Below are 27,655 nucleotides of genomic sequence, written 5' to 3'. Positions count from 1 at the left end.
CTTCAATGTCTCACTGTGAATTAAAAGCTTAATTAGGATTAATCCAGTTGAAAAACATTGTCTTTACAAGATAGCTTGTTCATGTGAAGAATTTTATTGACAGACAAAGAAAGTAAAAGAAGCTTTTATGAAAATAGCTTGATTTAAAAAAAATACTGCTGGGGAGAATGAAAAAATGTAATTGCTGTTCAAAACAGATGATTCCTCTTGTTTGAAAGCAGAGTCTCCTTGCAGTGCTTGGGGGTATTTGCCATGTGGGATCTGCTCAGCTACATTTTTTCTGAGTAAGGACAGAGAAACATTTGAAGATGAGTACTCCTGGTCATTTTTTTAGAATCATGATTTGCTGCCTTAGTTTGTGTCACATAATAATGTAGAATATTTGAGATCTCCAGTTGAAAGGAGAAAGAGGCACTGTGGGTACATGTGCATGTACTGTTTAGAGAAAATGATAAGAAGTTGCCGAGTAATAAAGCATTTCACCATTTTCCTTCTCAGAAAGTTACTTGGGAAGTTAGGGCAGAAGGAGGCTAGGAAGAATTTGGCTATGTCTCACTTCCACATTTTTCTTCTCCTTTGGGGAAACAAATCCATTTTAAAAGCATAAGTTAAAAAGAAGAGAAGAGTTCACTTAACGTCTTACCTTTCTGTTTTTAGACTGCAAGAATGAGTTTTTTCCCATCTCTAAACATTATTGTTGCATGAGGCTGTCATTGTGATGGGCACTGGCCACAGCTATACAGGACTGAGAGAAAGCCAAAATTAACACTGCAAAACCACCAAATCTTAAAGAGTCTGAAGGGATCTCTGACATTCTCTAGTTCAAACTCTCATACAGAGAGTAGGCCATGCCTTTACCCATCAACCAGGACTACTTCTGGACAAGACTTTGGCACCTTTTGTGTGGACATTGCACAGGTGCTCTGGGTACTTGTGCCAGGCCTCCAACACTTTCCTTGAGAGGAAAGTAAGGAATTTCTACAATACAAAGAGCAAACAAGGATGTACCAGTCACTTTTATCCGCAGAGAGGAAGATGATGGAGAAGATGGCTTTTATTTTTTTGTTTTTAATCCCTAAAACACAAGAAGGTTTTGTGGCCTCAAAAAAAAAAAAAAGGTGAAGTTCATTTGGGAAACTTATTAGCCTGTTCTCATGGAATATTTATACCATGTACTTGAAAATGTAACTTATGTACATGGTAATATCACTGTGTTGGTTAAATGTGTGAGGGCAAAGAACACGACGAGAGTGTGAGGTTTTTTCACACACTGCTAAGGAATGGCTCCTGTAGACAAGGAATAAAACTCACTCTCATCCATATTATATAAATATACCACTCAACCCAAAGTCCACGGAACTTGTTGAGGTACTCGAGTGGATATAATGTTAGGGCTACAAGACTCTCTGTTCAATGATTCATTTAGATTAATCCACATTGAAACCAAAAATAAAATCAGATATTGTAATTTCCTCAGAAAGACAGGACAATAATTGAGATCCCAAAGAGGTATACAGAGTTCTTATTGCATCCTGATATGTGTAATTTTCAGGAAGGTGACTTCAAGAAGAAATTTAACAGAAAAACAACACCACCAACAGAAAAAGTCCTCCAGCTCTCATGGTCAGTAATCTGAGATGTTTGGAAAATGGATGTGAGAAATCTTTACAGAAGTTACTCATGGGATCTCAAATTCATTCCTTTCTCTGTTACAGCTCAAACCATTTTGTAAAGTACTCCTGGTTTGTTTTATTTTTTTTTTGAGTTTATTTTTTCTTTTTCTCATAGCAGCTTAACATACCTCCTTCCCTTCCAAAGTACAATAAATTTCTTTCTCCCCATGGAGAAATAGCAAGGGAAAAAAGCCCTTCAGCACACACTCCCAATTTGCACAAGCTCCTCCCTGTGTTCTGCCAGCTCCTCTGCCAGGCTGTGGGAGCAGCTGTTGCCAGCCTCCATGCAGATGGCTGCATCCAGCTGGTATCTGAGTATGTCAGGAGCTTATGCTAAGATTAATCACTTTTGAACATTAATCACTTTCTACCCCTTTAAAATTCTGTGGTGAATTGGGCTGAATCCTGCTTCCACAACAAGTGATGGAAGCTCTTTAATGCATGGACCCAGCATGGCCTTCACCTGGGCTGGTAGAACAGTGGTATGGTTTCTCTAGGTCAGGCGGGGCCCCTTGAACACCTGAGTACTTGGGGTCCTCTGGGAATCGTGTCTCCTATGCTTCTTTTGACTACCAGTGCCTTTCAAACAGCTTGAGTACATGTGCTGTACTGCTGAAAATGTGCACGACATCTTGCATTTCTGCTGACTTCAATGCAAAACTGGCCTTTTAAGCAAGTAAAAGGCTATGTTAACATCTACATTTTATTTGAATTATACTCCTGTATTATTTCATGAAGAGTTTGAATTATTTTCACATAGGTTGATATCTACCTGCTGCAAAAATGCTGAAGATTCCATGGTGTCATTTTTTTAAGTCCTCAAGGTCATCTGAGAAAATATGATATATTTCTGTGTTCTAGAAAGTTTAGATATGATCTTTTTGAAAAATTGTACTTATGGACAGTCTAAGCACCAAAGCTGTTGGGATTTTATGAAATTTTCTTTCACTTTCAGAACTATAATTTTTAACAACCTTATTCAATAGTCTGATAGCAACAAATTTAATTTTCAGCAGTGGATCTCAATTTCTTCTTCTTCATACAGGTCCTACCTGTTAGGATTGCTAGGACATTGTGAACACAAAAGGCCAATTTCTTTGTAAGGAAACAACTTTTCCTGAATAACTTATAGCTAAGCTCATAACTGAACAAAATATGAATCTTCCATTTAGTTTCAGTGATAGTGAGTCACTTCCCTTCCTTTTGTCGGTCATTCAACAGCAAAAGATAAGAAGATATCTTAACTCTGTGAAGTTTCCATTTTTTTATTAAATGGGCTTATGCTTGCCCGTGATCTTTCAGCATTAACACTGGAGGTGACTCCTCTCTAATGCCACTCTCAAGTTTTAAAATTTGAACTAAATTATCTCCAGTACATAATAAAAGCATCATTTGAGAATAAATGCATTTTAAAAATCCCCAACAATGTAATTCTCATGCCATCCAAAAGACTTGCTTTTTCTCCATGAACTGATAAAGCTACAGCAGTGATGTATGTGCATAAATTTTCCACATGAGATAGATAAGCATGTCTAAGTCCAGTTTGTTCTCCTGTAGGGTGGATCACACCCCTATCATTCAAAACCTCACTTTCCTTCTTCAGATAAATGTATTCTGCAATTACTAATAATAAAGTACTTTACTCCCAGGCAAAGGGAAGTGGGGGAAAAGAATCACTGAGAATTTCTGAAAACCCTCACAATCTGTGGGCCCTTGAACAGACTCACAGATGCCATTCAGTCAAAGGTCACGGTACAGTGCAACAAAGGTGATGAATTTTTAAAGTGAGGTTACAAAATCTTCCGGAGAAGAGCAGAAGATACTACACCTCTGATGATAACACAAAGTCTTCATTTTACTGGCTTTAGACAACAAGCTCTGGTGGCATTTTAATCTCCCAGCTCTGAGCAGCCTCCTTTGAAACACAAAAAAAGGAATAGTGTTTGCACAGCATACTTGGCCTTGTCTTGCATTGCCTTTCAGTTGTCTTTCAGAAAGCTCTGGACAAGCCCAGGTCTGGCAGAGTTCCCACTTCCAGGCCCCTGTATTTGCCTCACACATAAAATCATAGAATAATTACCATTGGATAAGGCCTCTAAGAACATTGAGTCCAGCCTTTAACCTAGCACTGCCTTCTTCACCATTTCCGCAATTGTCGCATCCACATGCCTGTTGAGCGCCTCCCTGGGCAGCCTCTTCCAATGCCTCATCACTGTTTCAGTCAGAATTTTTTCCTAATATCCAATCTAAACATTCCCTGGCACAACTTGAGGCCATTTCCTCTGGTCTGGTCACTTGTTACTTGGGAGAAGCAATCAACTCCAGCCTGGCCACAACTTCCTTTCAGGTATTGTAAAGAGTGACAAGGTCTCTCCTGAGCCTCCTTCTCCTTAGGCTGAACAACTCCAGCTCCCTCAGCTGCTCCTCAAAGGACTTGTGCTCCAGACCCTTCACCAACGTCCTTTCTCTTCTCTGGACATGGTCCAGTGCCTCAATGTCTTTCTTTTGGGCCCAAAACTGAACACAGGTTTTGAGATGTGGCCTCACTAGTGCCAAATACAAGGGAATGAAAGACAACATGGTTTCCTTATGTGGTGCTCATGCAAAAATGATCACACCAAGCATGATTCTCTGCTTTGCAAGAAAGTTTCCTCTAGAAAACATGTCATACTCATGCCTATGGGATAGGCACAAGTTGAAAAGTTTTTTCCTAGCTTGGGACCATAGAAGGAGTGCAAACAGATTGTGCCTTGTCTAGCTGAGGTGTGCAATAAGTGTACTTTAGATAAAGACTTGGGAAAAAAAGATGAAAGAACAGTGGAGAAAGAAAATGTAACAAATATTCTAGGAGCCTGATAGCACTTGTGATCCCCTCCAAGTGTAATAAAAGAAATAATCTTCTTTATTTCTGTGCATCTATGGTTAGAATTAAAGGAGTCTTTGATAGGAGTCAGGCTAAACTGAAGCTAGATATACCAGCTGCTTCATCAAAAGAGAGCACATTAATGCTTTTCATTTATCAAAATATGTGCCATTGATACATGAAGTAGACAAATGATAAGCAAAAAGTCTGTATTATAAATACATAAAAGAAGTGTGCAGCCTTATATGTTACCAAAGACTCAAAGCTGGAGATTGTTCTGTATTTGTACTAATGATATCTCTCAAGACTGACATCCTTTCAAGAGAGCTTAGTTCAAACGCTGTTTGGAATCTGGAGATGGTAGCTAGCCCTAGTGAGCAATGCTACTGCAGGAATCTGGCTCAGATTCAGGTATGCAGGAACTTAAGACTGTTTATCCAAAAGCTTGAATCACCCTTACTTGCATCTGAGCAGTCTTGGCTGGCAATCAATCAGGAAAGCAGAATTCTTCATCAGCACAATGCTAGAGGCAGGGATCTATTTTACGGATAGGGAAGATGCAAGATGTCATTGCTTGTGGCAAGCACAATTGCTGAACTGGGAGGAAAAGAAGCTGTTGCTATGATGAAGGAATAAAAACAATCAAGTGACTTTGTCTTTGAAGATAACAGCATGACTGTGAGCCTAGACAGGTCTCCAACCTGGGAAATGCTGTAGTTGCTCTTCTGGCAGCTTTATTGGTTTATTACCAATAAAGGCTTGGCTTACTTGTGTTCTTGGGAGTCTGTTCTCCCTAAGGTTGCTTATCCCCCTGCAAGTCACCAAACATAATTGTTGCTAAGGGGATAGAATTTGTGTGAATCCAGAGGCCATTCAGATATTGAAAAAGAAATTAATATCTGATGTGTGCTCAGGTTAAAGTTGCTTTGAACTATGGAGACTACAAAACTGTGAAGCACCAAGTTCTGCAAAGCTCCTTGGCAGCCCAAGGATGGAATTTGCTGGGCACAAGGGTCAAAAGGCTTCAGTAATCTTTCTTTCTATATTTTTTAGTAAAGGAGCAATGTGAGTAGTGGTCAGAGTGTAGAAATAAAAAAGGAGAGATACATTTGGGTTTCAAAACTGGAATTCAAGCATCAGAAGGCAGTTTTAGCTCAGCTCTTGACTTGTTGTGTGGCCTTCAACAGCCTGGTTTATAAAGCGTGGAGGGGAAACTGGCACAGGAACATCTGAGGATTAATAGATGTTTACAGAGTGCTTTGTACTTGCATAATTTTATCCTTTCTAAGTGTTTATTATTTTGGACTAGTCTCTTATGCCACTGTAATAGTACTGAACTTCCCTCAACCGGATCTGTTTCTTCACAAAAAACCCTTGCATGGACATGAATAAGACAGAGCACTCTGCACAAGTTCTAACCAGTTAAAAGTCTTAATAGCATCTTGTAGGTATTCACTGTTGAAAAAGATTGGAATCCCAAGGAGGAGAAAAAGACTTTATGGGACAGCTGTCTCATGAAGGCTTTCTTATGTCTGCATTTCTTAACTGCTTAGTTAAGGAAATATTAATTTGACAGATAAGTATACCTTATGTTTTTTTAAAACTCTCTGCCATTTTATTTTATAATAATTTAGTGACATCTTCTATGGCACAGAGTCCAAAGAGTATTACAATGGATGTTTCTGAGCATCCAAGCCTTACTCTTCTGTATGAGAATAAAGTGAAAGTAAGTGCTAGTAGATCATCCTGCCCACAGGCATTGCTGTGCTTGTTCTGAGATACAAGAAGCCACATATTAATCATCATTTCAGTATGAAACTACTAGCTGGAGTCAATTTCAAGATTTGTGCAGAATGATTTTCCTAAATCCATTTGGCTGCATGGTCTGGCTATGTTCTCTGGGAGACACTGGCTCTGTTGAGCCACTGAGGGAAGTTAGCCTGTGAAGAGCATATGAAAGGGAGAAGGAAAACAATTCTGGAGTAATGCTGATAATTGGTGTTATTGTGAACAAAATGTAATGTGTCAAAGGTCTGAAAAAATGCAGAGACAGATGTCATAAATTTATGCTGTGAATACTCAAGAAAAATGGGATTCAGTCATAAAGGAAAATATGAAAAATATGAACAGAATGAAAATTGTGAGCAGTTGCACAAATACATTCTATGCAGATATAGGAGATCACATTTTTTGCATGCATATATTGAAGGTCTGGAGTTCTATGTACAGGGGCTGTAAAGGAAACATTTCTGTGTTTGTTTAAATGGCTGATGGAGCTCAGGAGCTATAAATATATGAAAGTGGTAGCTAATATCTGCCACTGCTAAACATTATACATAATACATTGTACTACTATTTGCTTCAGCAAAGCAGCGCTGAACATGCAAGCGGTCATGTGACATGTTTTGGATGGCTGGAGCCCTTGGTAGGTTTGTGGTACCTACTTGAAATTCACTAATTGCTGAACTGCAGGTACATTTTCAATAAGCTTGGGAAGCAAACTAGCAAGGTCAGGGAATGAACAGGTACACCTGGTTCCCACCCTTGAATTTTCGTGAGAGAAACCCCTTCAGACTCAAGTACTTTGGGTCAGAGAAACGCATTCATTGTTGATGCATAGAGATAAGCAGTCTCATTTCCAGGAATGGCAAGAGACACACAAACTACAGACACAGAGAGATTTGTGTAACAATCAGCAACTCTGAAAACCAGGCCCCGGTATTAGGTGCTTACCACCAGGCACCTAATCTTGAAAATGTTGGCCAAAAGCTTCAAAACTATGCTCCTTTATGAAAACAGAATCTGGGGATTTTTTATCAAACTCTGTAGTACTGGATCCTTGTAAATAATCTCAGATATTTCCACTATAACATTAATGAGTTATTTCTCCATTTACCAGTGGAGAAATATATTGGCTTAGTTTTTCTCTCATTGCCCTTTCTTCTGAGGTCAAGGTTGAAAAACTAGAGCTAAAATGATTACTAAAGGAAGAATGTTCTCTGCTTCTGCCTTTCCACTAAAAAACTTGTAAGAGAAAGAGTTTCTCACTCTTGGCTGTCATTCCTGGGGGTTAGGCTGTTCTCCCCTCGCAATGTTTTTCAATTTGCTTGAAGTGCTTCCCTTGTGCTTTTTTATTTAGTGTCTATGTACAATTGAAAAGAAATATTCTCATAGGTAGTTAATGCAGGTTGCAGGGTATGAAATCTTCATGGCCTAATGGTATTCAAACACAGACAGAGCGAGATTATTACAAAGGAAGCATGGCACTTGTGCTGAAAAGCGCTGTTCAGTCACAGTTTCTTATACCTTGTGGTATCTCAAAGCAGCCCTAAACTTCTCAAGCCTTTTTCCCACTTTCAAAACATTTCTTCAGGAGTAAAATGAAATAGGAATGGGCTGGAGCATAGCATTCCCACTGGATATATGTGTTGGGTTTATCTAACGTGCTTTGTCTTTTGACTGTTTCTTCCTGTCCAACAGGCTCTGGTAAAGTTTAAAAATTTGCTTCAAAACTTTCTGCCAGTTCTAGGTGCCTTAGTATTTTTCAGTAGTACAAACACCTCATTATTCACTGAAATGATTACAGAAGATTAACAGATTAATTAATTAAAGATTGACAGGAAAGTCAATGGGTGTCTGGGAGAGCTATGGAGTTTCATGTGATAGAAATTGAAAATGAGAAATTGAAAATGAACATTTATTCACCTTCTTGATGCATCCCATGGAGACCTGAATCTTGATCTTGCCTGCAAACTGCTGAAATGCTCACCTATTACTTTCTACCACTGCTGCAGGCCTGATCAGCACTCACCTTGCCACAGAGGAAGAGATCCAGAGATGTATTTGCAGAAGAAATATATTCTGATATATAGCATTAGATGGTCCAATAGCTGGGCTTAATGATCCAGTAAGACTTAAAACCTAACAGGTGTGCAATTTTTTTGTCTTGTGGCACAAAACCACTCTGCAAAGCCAATTGCCTGTCTTTGTAGCTTTGAATGTAGAAGCTCAAACTTGACAAGAGATTTGAGGTATGCATGCATGATGCTTGCCTCCAGCTGAGTAATGTCAGCAACATCTTTGTCTTAGCAAAGCTCTGTGAAGGTGATCTAGGTATGCTGTTGTCAGGATCCTCAACTTTCATTGCCCACAAATGTCCAGCACTTGGCAGGGCAGATCAGTCAGTGAAGAAAAAGGAATGAGGAAAGCTGTTCTGGCCCAGAAAGAAGGAAACCTGCAAATGGAAGCCTCATGGTCAGCCACCAAAAGGGTAATTTGAGCATTAATTCTTTGGGATCTCCTGTGAATGCAAAAGGGCTCAAGGAAGGGACAGACGTATGACTTAAAGGCAGGAGGAGGAAAGTCCCCAGAGCCTTTTCTTTTCTTGCCTTGCATTTATTTTGTATGGACCACTACAGGGGGAGGCTTTCATGGACAAGGATGTTTTTGTATAACAAGAAAAAAAAAATGCAGACGGAAACCCTTGCCTGGACACTTCTCCTTTCAGAGCTGGCACTGCCCAAAGAAATCTGATGTAACTTCTGACTTGCCAGCATACTAGAAACAGGTACACACTGGTATATAACCAAGAGCTATTTTGCTCTGCTGTTTCCTCTCCTTGAAGCATCTACCTCAGGGGCCCTACTTTGCTTCATCAGGTAGACTTCGTGATGAAACAAACCACTCTGACTACACATTCCTCTGGCTAACATATAGTAATTTTTTTCTCAGATTATTGTAAATGCAGGTGAACCCGGTGGGTAGAAATGATGATGTCTGACTCCAGTTCAGAAGGCTGAATGATTTCTTTATTATAACTATATTATATTAATATTCTATTTAAAGGAGATACTAAAACTACAAACCTGCTTGTTCTAACTACCATATCTAACTAACTGACAACTCATGACCCTGCGAGAGTCCAGACACAGGTGGATCCGACTAGCCATCAGGCTCAAACAATCCTCACCAGAATCCAATCAAGCAATCACCCCAAGTAAACAATTCTCCAAACACATTCTACATGGGAAAACAAGGAGCAGAAATAGAAATTTTCTCTTTCTTTCCTCTATGCTGCTCTATGAAAAATCCTGAAAGAAAGAAGAATGTCCCTGCGACAACAGATCATTCTTTTCTATCCCGTGTGTCCCATGGGGCATTAGGGTTAACAATTAATATTTTAGTCTGTGCCTGCTATTTATTTATTATTTATTTACAGTCTTACTCAGACAAAGCAAGTTTGGGAATACCAGGCTGTTCTCAGACAGATAGGAGGTAGAAGGGAGTGCCAGTGGCTAGGGGTAATATAACAAGTTGAAGATGAGCACCTCACCCACATACCACAAATGTAGAGCTTCCAACTGGGAGCCTTACAACAGAACAGAAGGACCGGGAAACTGAGAGAAATAGGAGAACCTAAAGCTGTGAGGGAAAAAATAGTTGGAGGTATTTTGAGGCAGAACCAAGGACAGCAGGACAAAGGAAAAACAGAACTGAAGTAGGGGTTGGGAAGCTGAAAAGTGGGAGGGCATTAGGCCAGCAAGGAGAGTGAAATGAGATACACAGGGTGGGTGAGCCTAGGCCTGGATGGGTTGGAGAAGGAAGAGTTTTGGAGATGGTGAGGTTTTATATGGGAGGAACATTTGGAAAAAAAGGAGTACAAGGCTGGATATTTAGCTTGGGAAATACTGGGAGATTCTGAAGAAAGAGCAATAGTAACATTTGATCTCTTGGGCACTCTGGAGTATGAGAAGCTGGAGAGAGAATCAGTGAGACAGGAGCATTGCGACTGGCCTCTCTGGAATATTAGGGACTTGCAGTTCAGATAGGACCAAGGATACTCTTCCAAATTTTCCTTCAACCTCTGCTGTGATGGGAGGGACATCCACTGAGGTGCTCTTCATGTGTCCTCTTAGTTACACTACCGCCCGACACCATCCCCTTGAATGTTTCCTACTTTCATTGTGATGGTCCAATTAATTTTGAATCATGTAACATCCTATGGCTAGAAGAATGTTGACTTTCCTGTAAGGAGTTAGAGGTACATTTTAGCTGCTAATTATGAATATAATGTAATGTAGTATGTGCTATAATTCAAAAGTAGCTTAACTATACCATTCACCACCTGGAAACAAAAAGACACAGCAAAATATCCCTCATGTAGTGGAACAGAAATCCTTTCTCCTTCCCCAGACTGTCTATAAGCTGTTGGGGAGGGTCCATAGTGACTCAGAGTCCCCAAGTAGGTGCAAAGGAGAGCTGCTTTATTCCAAAATCAGGCCTTTTTAAGCAGTTAGCCCCTTATGAGTTACATAGTTTTAAAAGATAACAAACATAACTCGAACAGTCACCGTACATCACAGTGTGAACACGTGGTGTTATGTAACTAATTCAGCTGAGTCTCTTTCCCGTAGTCCTTTTCTAGTTAGACAAAGTAACAGGCCTGAGTCATGATTTTACACGACCTTCCTTTCATAAAGTTTTACCTATATGCAACAATAAGCAATCTAAGAAAATTGTAAAAGTTAATCTCTGTTTCACTGGAAATAAAATTGCAGGCAAATGCCTTACATTCAGAGAGATTCCTACAGATAAAACTGAGCCCACAGACACAGAAATTCCATTTTATAGGCATATATGAAGCTGTATTTGGTTAATCTCCTACTCTGTGGTGAGACCACCTATTGTCCAATGACACTACCTGAGGAGATAATAATATGAAACCTCATTAGTTTTCAGCAAATTTTACCAGTTTTGATGAAGCCAGTATCACTCAGAGAAGAAAGTTTTGTAGCCCTATCAATTGTCATTTTTTTAAATAACATTTCCCTTCCCAAAGACTGGGAGCCCATCTCCTTACAGGAGTGGCAGTGGTGTCTCTCTGCTCTGGAGGAATGAAGCTCACCCTGAAGGAGCAGTTTGGAAGCCAGCTTCTGAACTCTGCCAGTGGTAGTTGAAATGCTGCTGAGGCAAATGCTCTGGCAAGCGCGTGGGTGAGCACATCATCTTCCTGCTACCACTCCGCCTGTAACCACTGTGTGTTCCTCTTTTTTGCCTAATTTGTAGTCTCTTCACCTCAGGTTTGTTTATCCTGAAAAAGTAGATTTATTGCTTGTTCTTTGCTTACAGTTTGCTTGCCCAGGTTATACTAGGCTCACTGGCAAATCATACCAAATTTGTGATCTTCATATAATTAACTGATTTGTTAATATGTAGTTTGCTATCAATTTACAAAATTTGACAGCATAATTTTTTAATATTATCCAGGTCCCAGTGAGGCATTTTAATCAAGTTCAAAATGTGTATGAACTGGGCCTTATTTGGCTAATCTCTTGAACAGGCTGTCATGTTAGTGGAATAATGAAATGGGCTATATATTTTAAGTGGGGAGAAAATGAATAATTCAACAGTAAGGGTCAACTCATCCTGCCAAGAAAAACCTACTGAAAAGGAAGTACATGGAGTTATAGTTATTTGCATTGTAGATAATAATATCAATTATAGCTCCCAGCTGGAATCAAGCCTCCATATTTTGGCTTCTGTACAGCCCCGGAATAACTGTTGCAGTCACAACAAGTTTCAGCCAAATAAAGACAAAGCTCAATTAGCAAAACAACACAAATTTGCAGAAGCATATGCTTGAACAATAAGAGGCTGATGTTTGGACATAGTTACATATGGCAGTTCAGCGACAATTAGCAGCTCCAATCATTTATAGTTAATGTCATTTTGCAAACACAAAGTTTTAACCCTTAGCAAAAGCTATATCAAAGAAAATAATTTGTTGGACCCATTAGAAACCATCTGCATAGGTTTGAGTCTATGGTCTAAATGAAATTGCCAGCCCTCTAGGCTTTGTTGTAAATGTTGTACTATCAGCTTATTGTAAAAACCCCAGCTTTTGAAATACAGTTATTAAGGAAAAAAAATGATAAGTCAGTAGCAAGGAGCACATGCTGGCACGTGCTGAGGTAAAAGGGGATCAGACCGGCTTGAGGCAAAGGCAAATCAGGCTGCTGCCATGGCAGACTGACTCTGAAAACCAGACTAACACCGCTGTTGTCCCAGCAAAATATTGGGGATTCTAGGGTAGCAGTAATGTCAAAAGGGTTAACCCTACTTCCACACTTTCTGTGACAACAGGAGCAATAATCTTGGCTTTCTGAGCTTCTTCCACTTGTCTTTTCCTAATTTCCCTCTAGTTTCTGTATGTTTTCTGTGTCTTTCATCACACTTCTTCTCCCTCCATAGAAGTAGCTTTGCTCCCTCCCACTCTGGGTTTCAAAATTCATGTTTGCCTACAGAACAGAAAAGCTTTGTGTAGTTTGCTGTCCCAGATGGGGGGACTAACTTTTCTATGGGATTGAGTAGAGAGGCCCTTACAGAATGTAGAAGGCACAGAGCTGGCTGAAAACCAGCAGCCTCCTTTCTGTAAATGAAAACATTGAGGAAGGACATCAACCTCCCTGGTGAGACATAAAGCATTCTTACATGTCACTGATCTCCATGCAGATGGCAAAAGTCTTGGCACTTCTTGTACCATTGCTTGGTAGAAATAATTTTCATATACTTCTAATGTCTCAGATGGTCTAACCATCCCACACAAAGTCCCCAAATCCTGGGAAAACCCCAGTATGTGTCACTAATGGGACAGAGGAATGTACCAGGAAAAGGCAAAGAGAGAAATAACTTTACTTGTTCCTGTAGAACTACATAGACCTGTGGTCAGTACTCTGAAGCAGTTAGTCTTGACTTCATCTTTGCAAAACTTTTTTTTTTTTTAATTTAATTTAATTAAATTTAATTTAATTTAATTTAATTCAATTTAATTTCAAGGCAAACCCCGCAAATTCTAAAAGGTGTCATCAGTGGAGTAGACAGAGGCTTTCTGCCTCCTTGTGTCACCTGTCCCTGCCCACTGCATAGTGTGCTGGTTTGCACCATGCTAATTCTTTTTCACACACGCTGTATTGCTGACACATGCAAAAGCTACTTTTCTGGGACAACAATCCATGATGTAATCCCAATGGACTGTCATTTTAATAACCAATTGACAGATGAATAGAAACACATCTTCATGCTTTCCTTTCTAGCTTGTAGAACTTCCCGTCTTTTAAGAGGAGGAAACTTTTTCCTTCTCTTGCCTAAAGAGAGGGCCCTTCTCCTTTCCCGACAGCAGTTGTGGTCATCCAGAAAGGTGACCACATTTTAGGTGACCACTATTTTAGTCTCCCATTAAGGCAACCTTTGGGAGACAGATGATCCCGGCTATCTTTTCCCTCTTGGGGGAATCACACATGCTCCCAATTTCAGATTATATCTCAAGGCTTCAACTTTCCTGCTTAGCAGCAGGGTTAACTCAACAAGCCAAACTGGATTTGGCACATACACACCCTTTATCTCTGTTGTGACAGCAGTTAATTAAAGTGACTCAGAAAACAGCTTCTCCAAAACAAAGTTGTGTTTATTTGCCAAAGCTGTACCCAAAGAAATGGCCTAACAGCAAAGAGCCATAGCCTAGCTTGACCTGCTTGTAGGTCTGGCTCTGCCCCAGACTGGTAGGGAAGCCTGCTACCTGCTGCACCACCTGACTGCCCAGAGCTCCTCTCTGGTCACTGTTAGTGGCAGCTCATCCCTCATCCTTGCCTAGCCAGCACCTTTAATCTGTGGAGTCCACTGTGATGTCAGCTCTTGGCCTGAAGAAGCACCAGCTGGGAGAAGCAAGCCTGGAGCAGACCTCTTTTCTTCAGAGGCACTGTCTTTCTTACTTCCTTTCCATTAAGAGTTTAATTGATTTTATTTTGGTTAGTTTGTATCTCAGGAGGGCTAAGGTATTAGTGATGGGGAAAGCCCTAAATCTGAGTAATTGACTGCCACAATTTTGGCCATCATTAATAAGCATAGGAACTGAAAGTGAAAATCCCATCTTTGATTAGGAAAATGGAGTGCCATTCCTAATCACTGCACAAATAAAATTAATCATATCACAAAAAATGCAGTTGCTTAAAGAAAACATACCATTTCCTCCACATGAAGAAATTAGGTCTGGAAACTCATGAAGGTGTTGCTGAAACTGCTTTGATGATTGTAACTTCCACATGTTGTGAAGCAAGCAGGTCAGAGGCTGTGGCTTAAAATGAAGAGGCCTGGCTGGAAAAAAACCCAGCAAAACTTTATTAAGTTCCTCTTGCAATGCCTACCTAATCTTGTAAAGCTGTGGGACAGAAACCTGTAAGACCAAACTTAGAAACATTTCTGAATTTATAAAAGAAAACAGTAAGTCTTGTGTTTTCTACTCTGTTTATTCAGCATGATAACCAAATAAGATGTATGAAGAAAGAAATAGAGACAAAAAATAAAGCAAGATCTTTCAGGTCACTGAGAAAGAAACACTATAAGCATATAGCAACTTACTGGTGATACCACATTTGAGGTCCCAAGAAAATTTTTTTATATTTTAGAAATGATTGATGCATGTTAATGAAATAATAAGTCATTAAGGAACTGTTTTCTTCATTAAGGAACTGTTTTCTTTTTCCTTCTCTTACATGGTTTCCTTGGATATTTGGCTCATAATTTTGTGGAGGGAATGCTTCACCCATATTAAAACCTTACTTCATTTATTAAAAGGCAAAACAGGGTTCACTTTTTTTTTTTAGTATTTGCCTTTTCATTCTTTTTATTGTTCTTGGCACAATTTTCATTGCTTACACTCAAAGTTTTCAAGTATTAATGTCAGACTATGAAAACAAATATTCTTTTTATATTCCAGCAGTTTAAAAAAATGCAGTTTATTTATTTCCTTTTCATAACTGTTTTTTCATTATTCACTTTTGTCTCTGACTGTATGCAAACCTTTATTTGGGTTTCTCAGACATTTTAGTGTTCCTGATATAGTGCCAGCATAATTCTGTATGCTCACTATTTAAAAAAAGGTTGGTATTTGGACATTCACAGTACCACTTGCCTCAAGTTGTGACACTGGGAATGCTTGAATCATAATTTTATTTTTGGTCATACTTTCACCCCTGCTCATTTAAAAGTCTGAAAACCCATACTTTATTGGGTATTAGGGGATGCTCAGAATCTCCTAGAACTCCTGCGGCAATTAAAACCCACGGGGTACATGGTAACACTCCAACAACAGCTAAGTTTAAGACGAAAAAAACATTATGGAATAATAATTTTTGGCTGTGAAAGAGATTGCATACATTGACTTGCAGACAGCAATTGCTCTATACTATGCTTACTGTGCCTGGTTTGAACCTCAGAGCAGTGTTTGGTTATGGGATAATGAAGCACATCGCAGGCCCATGGGCTAATTTCAGCTTTAGTTTCTGAAGTGAGGCTTTAAGTAATTAACTTCTTGGAACTGAAGTTTGTAGGTTTTGGAAAGCAATGTTTTAATCTATTTTTGACAGCTTGCTCTTCTACTAAAATGTAACTAAAGTTTGTACCCTAAGGGAACACTACACTGTTGAATATTAGCTGCTGATTGCCCTCTAGTTCTAAAGAAATTACCTTCTAATAATACTGCTTTTGCTGTTGTTCAGGAATCTGCTGGCCTTTATGAAGTGATGTAATTTGTCTGAGAAGAAAATAATTCTTACCTGAACTGTGACATGGAAAGTGCTTGGCTTGGAGCTCTATAATTTTCATGTATGGATTTTATTTTCATGTTGACCTTTTTTAAAAAGAAGAAAATAATGACAGAAATAACAAATAAAACTATTATTTATGCTATAGTTTATAAGAAACATATTTTCCAGGAATTAAACACAGAATTGAGATTTTAATTGAATTAAATTAATTTAAAGTTATTTTATATTGTGATCAACAAAGACTGATTCTTTTAGGACCCTACCCTCAAAAAGAAAAAAAAAAGAAGCAAAGCAGAATAGGGATGTTTTTAGTTTCTTAACTAATATTTTATGTTCAAATTATCAAAATTTAGTTTATCTTTTTGACAGAGAAAGAAGACGCCCTTCGTCGGTATCTTGTGATGTGCAATGTTTCATGTCAGGACAGCTCCCCTGTGCAGGTCAGCACACAGCATGAATTGTTCTCAGCATGTAGTTCAGATTCAGGTAAGTTAATAGACTTGCTACATTTTAAAAACACCTCAAAGTGAAATAAGGAATACATTTCTGCATTAGATGTCCTGATCTGCATTTTCTTCTTCCCGATTTCTGGATCATTTATGCTTCCTGATTGTCCAAACATTATCTCCAAACCTGTAGCAAACCTGTTGGGATTTAAGCACTTTGGACATCTATACAGATGTCTAGGCTTCTGTAAATTCCTCTCTAACATGGGAGTCATGGGGCACAAGATGGGAGACATGCAGAAGAAAATCAAGCTCTTCTCAAATATTCTTCATAGGATTTAGTGATAAGTGTTGCTCAGTTTGTGTCCACGCTTGTATGTTCATGTGTCTGTATGTATGTATGCATTAGATATTATTTATGTATTAAATATTCTCACTTTGATGTGATGTGCAGTGCCAAATCAGCACAGTACAGAATTTTTTTTTCAGAATTTATTGATGGTCTAAAACCATTAGTGATAATTGGAGGATGATGCCATTCTCCTGATCTTTACAAATGGCCTCTGCAGTCTGCAGTGGATTAAATTTCTTATGGTTATGGTTGATGGCTAAACGCTATACTTAATCACTTAATTTATATGGCAGACAGTGACAGCTTTAAAAAGGTTTCCTTCCCTTTCTTGTGTCAGGAAACTACTCTGTCAATTGCTTTAAATAATATTTCTGAAAGAGAACATAAGCAAAACATCATCTTTGCAGTAGTAGACCTAACAGTTAAACTTAGCAGATGTATTTTATGAAATCTTTCTGTTTGCCAACTTCAAACTTTCTTTCTGTCAGATACCACTGGGACAACATCTCAATGACATTTCAGTTTTTGATTTGTTCTTTTGCTTATTTTTTTCCTTCCTTTCTCTTTACTGAAAAAAATACAGTGAAATCTGTTTTGCAGGAATATAATCTAAAGGAAGTATTTTTTTTTCTTATCACTTCAGAGGTGAATAATAATTTTTCATTATTATTTTTAAGGTACCCTCTATCAGAAAATTGATTTTTAGAAATTATTTATTTTATGTGAGAAAGCTGCATAAAAGTGGTCAGTTTTAACTTTCAGTAAAGGTATGCCAGAACTGGCATATAAGAGCTGCTGTTCATTGTCTCAAAAGGGTTATGAGAAATATTTTGCTAGCAAATTGTATTCAATGTTAGTGTAAGGATTATGCCAGCAATAGCTTCCCCCTCTTCCCCCCTCCTCCCTCAAAGAAAATTCCTCCACCATACCAGTAGTGTTAGCACTGGAAGCAGTAACATAGACCAAGTTCAGATGCTTTCTAGTGCTTGACTTAAAACATTGCCAATATGTTGTGTAGATGGGCAGCTCACCACCGGCAAACAGTTCTTCTTTTATGCCTGTTAAGTAACAGAATAATGTGTTGGAAGTATATCCATGTTGAAATGATCTAAGTCTGGTCATGCTTCACTACAACATTTTTCAGTGACAGACTTTAGAGCATTTTAGATATTGATCCAACCTGGTTAGAAAAGAGTGAGATTTTGCATCTTCACTTAGTGCCTGGCCTGTGCATCTGTTGTGTGGTAAATCTCTAAAGCCACGCTTATGTCACTCACTTATGTGAGGAACCTGACTAGTAAGGGAAGAATTTGGGACATATTACAAACTTTGCAATATATAAAAATATTGCTGATCCTGTAATGTTCTTAAATTTAGATTCATCAGATAAGACAGTACATTAACTGCAGAAATCCCTTACCATAAGATTAAGTTACTAACCAAAATGTAGGGAAGCATTTGCAGGGGAGGGAGAGTGGCTGGGTTGTCTCTGGAAGGTTCTAATGAAATCACCTTCCTACAGCTCCAGCTCTAAGGCACATGGGTTTTCCCTCGTCTTCAGGCATCCCTCATAACACAGAGGAAATATTTCCATTTCCAGGGAAATGATATGCTCCATTATTTCTGTTAAGAGATGTGACATTTGTGGGATTTATCCATGTGCTACAGTACTGTTTGTGCTATAAACATTTTGGTTTTAGGGTTGAACATTATTGACAAAGCATGCTTATGCTTTGCTGTCTTTATGGAAGCTTGAAAATATATTACAAAATACATGTCACAACCTTTACGAAATACTTAAGTGTATTATTATTATTGCACTAGCACTGTCCCTGTCCCTGCCTGTACTCAAACTATGTCAAGTGATGGTGAGAAGCGCCAAAGGCCTGAGAGGACTCAGAGTGCTCTCAGCTGGTGAGTGACTCCAAGCTGTCCCCCAGAAGGAAGGAGCCTTGTTTTGTGCTGATGGTAGGACTGTGCTGTCAGGAGAAACTTGGTTGCTGGAAGCCTTTTTTAAAATAAAATCTAATGTAATTTGTGACTCCTTGGTTTACCATGGAGAAACGGGTCAACCGAGGGATGTTGGAATGGAACACCAGCCTTACTCCACAATTTGTCCTATACCTTCATTTGCAAAGAAATGTTGAGGAGCACAAATGGACACCTGCAAATCATAGAGGGGCAATGAAAAATGCAGTGAGTTAGACTTTCTTGTGCTATAGTGAAATGTGGAGACTCCAGGCACTGGGTATTGCCAATTTTATGATACTCAGTGCCGTTGTCAATGTGCTGGTGCACAAAGAGGTGTTTCCCATGGTTGAGTGAGGTACTAGTTTCTGCAAGGAAGAGCAGAACATTGTGGGAAAATATGTGCCATGTCACATACCTAACACTTGGCAAGTCTGAAATAATAGTTACGTCTAAGATAACAGCAGCTAATGCAGTGGAAGTAGGTAGAGCATGCAAAATATTCACTATGCCCTGAGGTCACTGAACACTCCTATGACTAGATATACCCACCCTCAGATCAAGTAAGGATTAGAGGAAAGGTGTAGTTGGCACATGCATCAGAAACGATAAAAACTCCAACCAAAACACAAAAAACCCCAGCCCTTAACCTACTGAGCTCAGAAGCATAGGAAAATAAAAATATCAAACTGAAACTCTTCCAAAAAGGACAGGTGTGTGAGTAGTTCCTGCTGAAGGGAGGTATAATGTTGTTTACATTGCTGCTCTTAAGCAAGACTTCACTTTGGCACCTCCCAGAGCATAAATATTGAGATTCTTAATGAAAGCAGCTGCAGGACATTTAATAATAAGGATGGTATCTTTGGATCTGAATATATTGACACAGGCTACGTTAAGCCTGTTAATGAAGTAATGTTCTTTTTCTGTTTCTATACTCAACAGCAGGGTTTGGTAAGGCAGAAATATTTTAGGCTTTTTTTCCTATGTGTAACTCCCTCTACATTCTAATTCCTTAAAATATATGCAAATAAGTAGTTGCTATTGTGAGTCAAAATGTCCAGCTGATAATCTGGCAAAGCTTGCTTTTAATTAGGCCCCCTATTTCACCAAAATGAGCAAATATGGAGGAATCTTCTCTAGAGAATAATGGCAACAAACTGGATACTCTAATTTCAGTAAGAGGTCCAGTTAATCAAGCATAAGGAACTTCTTGAGTAGAAACCTCTTAGGAAAGTGATGAGAAGCTGGAGTTTTATGCAGTGAATGCTACAGGACATTGCACTTCTAAATGGACAAATATGGTGAACTTGTAAAAGCAGAGAAATAAATTTCCATGCATCCTCATCCACTATTTGCAAGGTGTTAATATCCAGAATAATTATATGGAAAAGAGTTCATACATGAAGCCATTTGAGATAGTTACCTTTATTGCAGTTGAATTCTACCAAGCTGCTTACAGAACCTGCTATCCCAACCAGTCTCAGCCCATCCTTGTCCCCAGTGAGGGTTCCAGTGCCTGGGGCTGTGGCTGGAGCTGCTCTGGTGCTCATGGATGCTTGATCATGGCTGGCTCAATGGGATGGGTCCTGGCTGTTGGGTCCTGCCTGGCTGCCGCCATGGGGAGCTGCCATATTTCTGGACACCCCCACTTGTGAAACATACTGGTGTCACACCAGTGTTACATTTATTAAGTAGGAAAGGAACAAACAAGGCAACCCAGCACAAGCTACCAGAAATGTCCAAGAGAGATGAAAACTCGGTCCTCTTGCAGCCCCATGCACCTAGGCAGCCATCTCCATTATTTGTAGCCCAAGAGTCATTCCCTACTCAGTGCAATAATGATGCTTCCAATTATCCTCTAGTCCTGAGAAGGGAAATATTTTAAATAGAGTGCTTGAGAAGGTGTGAAACTGGAATTTTTTTCAGTTACTTGTATCAATTCTTGAGGTAATGAAATGCTTGTGCTGACCCTTCTGCATCCCAAATCAGTTGTCAGTGATGAACAGGGAATGAGTACTCCCTTGCTTACACACATCACTACACAGCTGGCATTAGTAGGGCACAAGAGGGCTTGACTTCATCTAACGCAGATCACACAGATCCGACAAGAGATTGACAAATGTAAATATTATGCTAGAAGGACTAGTGACTGCACCCACTACAGCAGGGCCAATTTTTTTAATCTAAAATACCTCATGGGGAAAAAATAGACTACATCAGCTAAACTAACTGAAATCAAACAGCAGCTCTTGGTTGGTTATGTATCCTGAAGGCATGGCATAGGCACTGTTTAATGGTAGATCCCTGGGATAACTGAGGAGCATGAACTACATCTCAGTAAAAATGTGATGTAACAGAATTTTTTATGAAAAAATAGATGTTAATACATTTTTAAGCCAAAGGCATGAACTGGGTGGAACATTTAAACTCAAGGCTTCCTAATTCAATACAACTATTACCTTTTTTCTGTTTGTGGTTTTTTTTTTTTTTTTTTACTGTATTCCTCAGTGGCCTTCTAAGACTTTCAAATTATTTCAGCCACTTTGAAAAAGGCATAAAGATCTCAGAGACATGAAACTTCCACACGCTTAAGGAAATCCAGTGTTTGGAGAATGGAATAAGGCTGAGAGGGGTTTCCCTGTTGAAGAAAAGCCTGGAGTATAAGGGTGTCCACTGGCCAGTGGTGATGGGGACAGCAGCTGGCTGGCCATCACAGAGACAATGCACAGTCAGACACGGTACCTCCTGCCCCTCCACAGTTATTAGTGACAAAAATCAGTGTGGAAGCTGAGAGCTTTCTGAGGTGTAGGGAAGAGAAATTTTAACGTAAATGGTAAGCCGTAAAAAGTTGTCCTGGAAAAATGCCAATTTAAAAGGAAAAAAAATATTCGGCAATTTTCTCTTCCTGGAATCATTACTTGTTGGTATTTAAAATTAGTACAGCACAGGATTAATAAAAAAATCTCTATCAGATAGTGTAGCACATTATCATGGTAAGTTACCATGATGCCTTAGTGAGCAAAAAAACATATTTTTCGAATGACTGGAGAATTCAGAGGACCATAATTCACACGGCCTGAAATACAGCTCAATTTCTTTCTGAAAGGAGCCTTTCTCACAAGATTCCTGGCACCTCTTGGGTACAGCTGGATCAGAAATAAAATACAAATAGCCTCTTTTTGAATTCAGTGTTCCTCCTCTGGCCACAATGTCAATTAAAAAGCCAGCAAGGGTGTGTACGTGTGTGGGTAGGTAAATTAATAAGTAACTTGAGTTATTCCCATAGGTTTAACTGCCACCTTTGTGATGATGACTCTAAAAATCTATTTCCAACCTCTCCCACTTTCTTATATAATACCAGATGTGTCATTGGTGACTTCCTCAATCAAATCTTCTTTATCTTATTCTTCCCTGGGTTCCTGCCAGGTCACATAGTTTCATAAAAGCCCTGAAATTCATTCCCACAGCCACCGATCTGATTCATCCTGTGACTCGTTTTTATCTCGGCTGTTGCAGGTTCTTTGTTTCTATTTGCAGTCTCTAAAGCCTGCACTTGCACAACTAGTCATGTTGGTTATAGGCACTAGTAAAATCCCATCCTTTCACTGACAGATGAGAAAGGAACTGAGTGCAATGAAAGTGCCAGTTTATTGTTTTTTCACCTTTGAGAATCTAGTAAATTTTATTCATTGCGATTTTCTTAATTAAAGCAGCTTAGAGGGTCAGAACATGAACGAGCTTATTTGGCCTCTTCATATTTTTCTAATAGCTGGTCAGTTGTGGGAAACTCAAATTTACTTCCCATCTGATGGCAGTGCCATACGGCTTTGAGTGATAGATGATGGAAGACAGGATTCAGGGGTGTTATGCTTGATAGTATATATCTATAAGGAACAAATAGATTTTCATTTATTCCCAAACTCCAGCTATCTAATAACTCTCTTTTTTTCCCTTGCTGTACATCCACAAAGGGAAAGCATACTCACTCAGATCATCCTAACTAAGTAACACATCCTCGTGTCTAATAGAGAGTCTTCTGTCTATTTCTTTAGGTGGTATTTTGGAATGGCTTTCAAAGGAGTTACTATCCACAATACAGTATTTGCTGAAGATGCTGATGAAGATCCTATTGTGTTCAACAGTGTTCATATTTCCAATATCTCTAACAAACATGCCAAATCAGACAGAAACACAAGGATCTGAATGGCACGATGGAGTCAAGTACATCCCTTGGCTGGCAGTCCTGATGAGGGAAGCTATGATCATCCAAATGTCCTTTCCTATCTTTTTCCACTGGCTCAATATCATTGACAGACACTATTGTATACAAATCCCCTTTAAAAATAGAAAGAAAATGCATTTCAAACCAAGCCCATAATAGCATTTTCCAGCCTTGTCCTTCTAATAGGTCTGTTACACTTGTAGGGATAAAAGACAAACAAAAATAATTACTACAGAAACAGACACATTGTAGTATTTGCATTTCGATGATGATTTTGGGTAGGGCTCAGGAAATAGTCCTCAACTTCCAGGCTGTGAATGCATCTTTGTTTTCTTGCCTGTTTCCTGCAGGAGAACACAGGGAACAAGATAGCAAACTGCAGAGTGTGCAGTCCTTGGACTCAGCCATGGCACTCCCAAGTTATGCTGCCTGCTGTTTTAATCTGGATTGTCTCCTTGCCCTGAAAGGGTTATAGTCCTCTGCAGTCACTGAACCCAAGCCCACTTGGCTTGGCTGCAGATCAAGCGCGTGAAGAACGTGTGACCTTCTCAGCACAGAAAACCTTTGTCGTGAAAAGAACTCAAGTAGCAACACAGAATTTTGTACTGGGAATAACTAGTGCCTCTCTCATTCTTCTATGAAGGAATATATAGTTCAGCCAGTGTTTCTCACAGGCAGTTGTTACTTTGTTAACCTAAATTTTCCAGGGCTCTTCCAGAGTCCTTGGGTTAAACAGTTATCACCACATAAAGAGAGGACACTCAACTGTTCCCCACACATAGAACCAAGGGAGGAATGCATTGCTTCTTCTTATCTGCTTCTAAAGGCAGGCTCTCACCTCAGTGAATGAGGCAGGAAACAATGTTATAGCCTCATGATTTGAAAGGGTAAGGGCATAAACCTTACTATTTGGATCATCCTCTCTTAGTCCTCCAATGTGACTGCAAACACCTGGGTGCCATTTTTTTCCTCTCTAATGAGAGAGGTTCTGCAAAGGAGAAGAACTTCAGTGCTATAAAAATATTGACCTGGAAAAGGCCTGTCTGAAAATCTTCTGTATGAAATTCTAAAACCTGGTTACAAACATTAATGAAAAGTGTTTTGCAACTTTCTTGTCAGACAGGTAATTGTTATTATCATCATTTGATGTCTTGCATGAACTGGGACAAAGACTATGTGAGTCACTCAAAGGGATGCAGATGAGAACAGCATCCAGCTCCCAATGCCACAAATACATAAAACATGGCAGGTTCCCAATCCATTTAATTTCATGAACAAAGCATATTAATTCAAAGATGAGGAGTATAAAAATCAGTTTTAATCTGTGTGGTGACATGGATTACATAATTTTCAGCAGGAATTGTATGAAAGATTCTTCAGAGAAGCCACAGCCGATACAATGGGTGATGTGTCTTGTGCAGTGCCCTTGTGTGAGTGGGGACAATGAGACACTGGGCTTCTATTTCTGTGTCCTGTGTTGATCTGGTGAAAGCCAGTGCTTAGCTGTGCAAGGGTAGACTAGCCTAGCTGTTCCTTGATCCTTAAAATTGCTGGAAATATTAAAAACAAGTCTGTTTTCCAGGCTACTGACAAACTTACTTGGGTTGGCACTGTCCTTTTTCCTGTATATAGGAAAAGATAGCAAGACATGGTTGGTTCATCCACACTTGAATTTTCTTGCAGCAGAAGTGAGCAGTTTTACTGTGTAACAATCATCATGTTTTAGTTTGCCTAAAAGGAAATGGGTGAAGTTTCTTCAGATGCTCAGCAAGTTGCATTATGATGGATTAAAATGACAGCTTGTTCTACAAATCCTTAAGGATTAAGAACATTTATTTCTAAATGCTAAATCCCAACAAAAGGACAGGAGGAGTTTTTTTTTTGGCTTGGAGTAATATCACAGCTGATAGTAGACACATCAAGTAACATTATAGTGAACAAGGCTAGGAAAATGCATAAAAGCGTAATTCAATTTATTTCTTATTTAATTTATTTTTACTTTCTTTTGTTCAATAGGTTATTGCATTGCTATATATTTATATATTTACAGTAAAGAGTAAAAACTAAGTTATACCTTTATTTTTATTTCAAAAATACTTTATATTTTGTTTTGAGTTTATTAAGAAGTATATTGTAGGTGGAATTTTCTAAATATTGCAGCTACTTGATATGTGTTTTATTGTTACCAAGTATTTGTTGTTCAAGAAAATCTGGTATATTAAGAAATTACTCAGCAGGAAGGAGACAAAGGGCAATGAAACCTAATTGTAGAAACTGCTGGCTATGCGTAGAGACTTGGTGTGCCTGTAGCAGAAGTCCTCTTCTATGGCAGTGTTGTATGGCTTAGAGATTGCAACATTCTAGATACACAACACTTATCCACGGTGTTTCATTTGCCTGCAAGCACTCTGATGTGATAGTGAAAGAATTCCAGCATCTCCAGCTGATGAGATTTCAGGTATGTTGCTGTACCAGCTTATTCAATTTCTTAAGATTTTAATGTAACTCTACAGCTTCTGTGTGCCCCTGCCTAGTGGGATGTGACAACATCCTCAAAGCGTGGAAGTAGATATTCAATATTTAGCAGCTACTGTAAGTATCACCTGTTGGCAGGGAAGACATTACTTTTGCAAACCATATGTATCTCACAACCTGACCTGTCACCTTCCTGGGGCTCTTGCAGTTGTCCTGCTATGCTTTACTTGGGAAAGAGGTGGCAGGAGGTAAATAACTTGGCAATGATTGATTTGCCAGAGAGGTTGTTCCAGGTGTTGAGGAATTGTTGCTCACACCCTTTGAGTATCAACACTGATATGCTTTAACAAGATTCTTGCACTTTGACAGCTTGCTTCTGAGATTAAGAGCTTTTCCAAATTATCATGATTATGCTTAGACTGTGAAAGAGATGAATTCATGGCACCTTAATGTCTTGGGTTTTTTGACTGTCCCATTGTCCATCGCTGTTTTGCCACTCATATTATTGTAATTATTACTACACACACAGTTGTAAGTACTCTGAAACAGGCCATTGCAGGAAATTTTACATTCTCACTCTACACAGTCAGACATTTCTCTATCAGTTGGCTCCAGAGGGATACAGTCCTTCCTTCACCTGTGTTTGTGCCTGTCCTGTGCAGTTGCTCTTGTGCAGCTCTACCACTCCTACTGTACACAGATCAACCAGTCTTCTTTGCAGAAATAATCCGGCATCATCAAATTATCTTTGCTAAATTATCCATGCTTTTATATTTCTTATGGAGACTGAAATCACTGAAAATTCATAAGACTTATAAAGGCAAAATAGGGATGGTGCAACCTAGCCTTGTTCTGTGAATCACAACAGATATGTCTTCCAAATATAGATGGAACTTCTCTGCTGCATAGAAGTACCTTTCTGGCCTTTAAATACAAAGCAGTTATGGGGCTGGATGTTCTTCCCTGTCTTCCTGTACATCAGCATTGTTGGCATTTCATCGGTGACGTGAATTTTCTGTGTGACTTCTGTTTAGTCACTAAAACCTGCCTGCATATAACTGTGTCAACATTATCTACTCTCAGAATCATTATTATGCTTTAAAATGCTTGCAACTGTGAAAACCCACAGACAGGTGTTTCCTAGTGAACAGTGTATGCCACGGCTACTTGCATGTGAACAGCAGAAATACGAACTTTCCAAAACAATACACGTTTTGTGGTCGGGTTTCTCCAAACCAGTTCATGTCCCCACCAAAAGCAGTTTTCTGGCAGAACATGAGAGTACAGCAGCTGCATGAGCCAGGAAACAAGCCACCCTGTTGCTGGGGTGGTTTTGTATAGCCTCAGTAGATTTTTTTTAACTACCTAAATTCACACTGCAAATTCACAAGCAACATGCAGAAAAGGATCCTTCATATGCACTAGGTATGGGATACCACTGCATTTTTGGTGTCATTATTTCTGTATGTCAGGCTTCTTGTATGGAAAGCTGAGTGAAAAGTTACCCATCTGTGAGTCAGGTGCATTTATCAGAGGTAAAGGTGCTTTTCTGAGTCCATGGTTACTTAACAGGGTAAGCCTGACTTTGGAAGACTGCATATATTCAGATCCCATTAAATGAACTAGAAATATTCATCATCTCAGCTTATTCTCTCTGTAAAACCAAAACAAGAAGTGGCAATTTCTTTCAAAGAGGTATATTTTTAAGAGGTGGTTTTTGTTTGTGTGTCAGTAGGAACACAAATATATTATTATTATATGAAAGAATTTTAAAATTAATTTCACCCACCATTAATTATGATTAATTATGTTATATTTATCTCACAAGATTAACAAAGTCAACGTGCTACGTGGGATGCTTTACTGACCACCACCATTTTCCTATTATTAATTATCTTATCTTATGGTAAACAGGAGAAGACATACACCAAGTTGGTACTATGATGTTCTAAGATGCTGGCTGAAGGCAGTCCCTTATGTATACCAGAATTTTACATATTTCTTTGGTTTCACTTAGAATAGAGAGGGTTTGGAATTTATTTTTTTCATAAGTGAA

The 27,655-nt window shown here is 39.0% G+C and overlaps 1 long non-coding RNA gene across 1 annotated transcript; it reads left to right on the top strand.

The window, feature by feature from the left end:
* Nucleotides 1-14,230: 14,230 nt before the first annotated feature.
* On the top strand, nt 14,231-23,907 carry LOC137469923 (uncharacterized). The gene is made up of 3 exons (XR_010996793.1): nt 14,231-14,339; nt 16,506-16,622; nt 23,475-23,907. It is a non-coding gene; the product is annotated as an uncharacterized lncRNA (long non-coding RNA).
* The last annotated feature ends 3,748 nt before the right edge of the window (nt 23,908-27,655 follow it).

This window comes from Anomalospiza imberbis, chromosome 3, assembly GCF_031753505.1.
Source record: "Anomalospiza imberbis isolate Cuckoo-Finch-1a 21T00152 chromosome 3, ASM3175350v1, whole genome shotgun sequence".
Taxonomy (NCBI): Eukaryota; Metazoa; Chordata; class Aves; order Passeriformes; family Viduidae; genus Anomalospiza; species Anomalospiza imberbis.
This window is presented reverse-complemented; position numbering and strand designations above follow the sequence as displayed.